Raw genomic sequence first — 3201 nt, forward strand, 5'->3', positions numbered from 1 at the left:
TTAAACACACTGTTTTATTTCTTCTTCTAACACATAACATGTGCTCTATTCACAATGTTTTGGCTGTATCAATCCATCTTCGTCAAATGGGTATGAACAGTGAGTGATTCATAGTCAAGTATTGGGTTGAGCCAGATTAGTTTTGATATTTTTTCTTTTTGTCTTTCTTTTTCTTCCTCCTTACTTCCTCCTTGAATATTAATTAAGATTTTCATAATTTTCCATTCCAAACAATATGCCTGTTCAAGGTTCTTATAAAGTAGCTACATTGTTTTCTTATTTCTAATACCAAAAAATAGTTTAACAACATTCAAAGAACCTGACTAATATGTTGTTTTCAGCAGAACTAAATTTGTGTGATTTCTTTTCAAAACCATATTTAGCTTGGTCGAAAAAGAATGAGACTGACAATGTGAATAGAACATGTTTCACGTTACCCTAATGAAAATTCTGTCTACTGTTTTCAGTAGATCAATGGGTGTTTTGAAACATCTACTGTTTTCAGTAGATCAACTGTAATGCTACTGTCTTCTACTGTTTTTAGTAGGCTACTGTTTTCAGTAGTTGAACTGTACTGCTAATGTTTTCTACTGTTTTTAGTAGCTAAACTGTTTCTACTGTTTTTAGTAGCCCAACTGTTTCTACTGTTTTCAGTAGATGAACTGTACTGCTAATGTTTTCTACTGTTTTTGGTAGTCCAACTGTTTCCTCTATCTTACGTAGTTGAACTGTACTCTTAATGTTTGCAGTAATATAATTGTACAACTAACATATTTTATTGTGTTCAGTGTATTGCTGTCTGAAAACAGTACTCTTGTCAGTAATGAAAATTGTCTTATCTATACAACTGAAAATTCAATGGAAAAATCATATAAACAACTAAAATAAATGTATGGTAAAGCATGTGGAACAATTGCTACTTAGGAATGCGTTCACACAACAAAGAAATCAAATAAAGTGAACACTTTTTTTAAGTGTGTAGCTTCGTTGTGGTTAACGCACTTGTAGAAAATTGAAAAAACATACTCTCTTATACATAAGTTGACATATTGTTATTCCTATATTCACATGAAAAAAAAAAAAAAAAAAGTTTAAATGAAGACCTGACCCTCAGTGCTTGAAAAATCAAAACAAGCAAACACTGTTGACTAAGTTGATCAAAAAATGGATCCTTTCTGCAATTGCATTACACAGATATAAGAATAACCATGGAAATTCCATGATGAATAAAAAAATCAACTGATTATTCAAACTGCTAGCTGTTACCCCCACACCCCCTATACGCATTCATGGCGGGGAGCACTTTACCTTTTTTTTTTGCTAGCTGCTTTAAGGTTGAGTTATTTCTTAAGAAAGAATTGTAGTAACTTATTAATTAAGATATATCTGACCAGTAGTATTCATTAGAAAAAACAGTAGAAATTCAGTTCATGTACTGTTTTTCCAATTCACTTCAAAATCACTGAAAATATAGTGTCAAGAATGAATTTGTCTATTCTTGGAGTCAATAAATGATTTTATAATATATGGTAGCAAGTATTATGCATTTTTATTTACATTGTTTTATTCAGTACAGTAGCCTTACTGCAAAGTACAATAGTCCTGCTGTAGAGTACAGTAGATCTACAATAGGATTTCAGTTACATTTCACAGTACACAGTAGAAGACATTTGAAAACAGTAGAATTTGTCTGCTGAAAACAGTAAACTTCCAGCAGGGTCTCCTGCTCTTGTGTCATCATGGATTATGACTATCACGAACAATGGTGGACAACCTAGTTTTTATGGAAAGAGTGTATAACAACATCAGAGATCGCAAATCAGTTATGGGCAGTGTGTGAATATGACGATCTTAGCTGAGCAGCTGCGTTGGGTTGGGTACAAGCTTTGAAGGACCAAACCAGGTTTCACGTGGATATCTGCTGATGGCATCCTGCTGCTGGAATGGTTCCCACATGATGAGAAGATCTGCAGTTTCAGGTAGTATGACCAGCTCCATTGTCTTCATCGGATAATTCAGCAAATACGACCGGGGAATGGGCCAAACACATCTTTCCTTTTCTTTTTTTCTTTTTTTTTTTTGGCGTGATAATGCTAGGCTCCAGATGTCTTCATAGACTAGGACAAATCTACAAGAACTTGGGTATAGCATCCTCAAACATTCTCCATACTTGCTCAACCTTGCACCCTCTGGTGATGTTAAGAAATGTTCATCATTTAATAACTTATTTGAATGAAGGATTGGAAATGCAGATAAATCAATTTCTAAAGTGTCTTTTTTCTATGATAGAAATGTTTTGCATTACTGGGCATGAACCAAATGACACACTAAGTTTCGTATTAATGCTGTTGCCTTGTAATTGAAGGGTTTCGGATTTGATTCTTGTTAGAGGCACATTGAAGTGGTTCAGATTCCACCCTAACTGTAGGTCTAGGTCCAATTAGCCCATCTGAGTACATTTTGAACTTTAACCAAGTTTTGACAAACTTTTGTTCAAACTTGTTTCAAAGTACTACTTGACTTGACCCTATACAAGTGAAATGGTAAAGCTCCAAATGTGAGAGAAGAAAGTTTTATAGTTTTGGAGAGAAACTTAATGTAAAAGTTTATACACTTTGTTGTAAGTACATTTTAGGAACATTGTGTAAATGGTGCTTGTTCTACATACATTAAACTAGTTTATTTTGAAAAAAATAGTTCGAAATATGATTGCTATAGTTTTTCTGTTGGTGTATATGGTGCACTTTTGTCAATTCAGTATCTGAATTAGTTTCTCAAGATATTCCACCTCCATTTTTTATAAGATTATTCAATTCGTGACTTGTTTAGGGCTAATATCCTTCTCTAAGACACAAATATTTGTTTTCATAAATTTCATTTTGAATTTTATTCCAAATTTGCATGCATTTTAATACTTCTCTACTAATACTATTGGGGAACATTTTTGACAGCATATTACATCTCAGATCTCATAAATAAAATTTGTGTTTACAGATCAAAGGACCTTGATCTATTTCACCAATTCAGCATTCACATATGTTGTTGCAAATAGTCTAGTTCTTGAAAGTAGGTGATAGTAACATAATGTAAAATATCCCCCAATACACACACACACATTTGTTTCAAGTCAGTGGGAAATTATGGAGTGTAAGGGCTGATCCTTTATCAAGACACCCAAATGTAAACCTCACTTCCACAACC

The sequence above is a fragment of the Lepisma saccharinum genome, chromosome 16 (genome assembly GCF_977018435.1).
Source record: "Lepisma saccharinum chromosome 16, izLepSacc3.1, whole genome shotgun sequence".
Taxonomy (NCBI): domain Eukaryota; kingdom Metazoa; phylum Arthropoda; class Insecta; order Zygentoma; family Lepismatidae; genus Lepisma; species Lepisma saccharinum.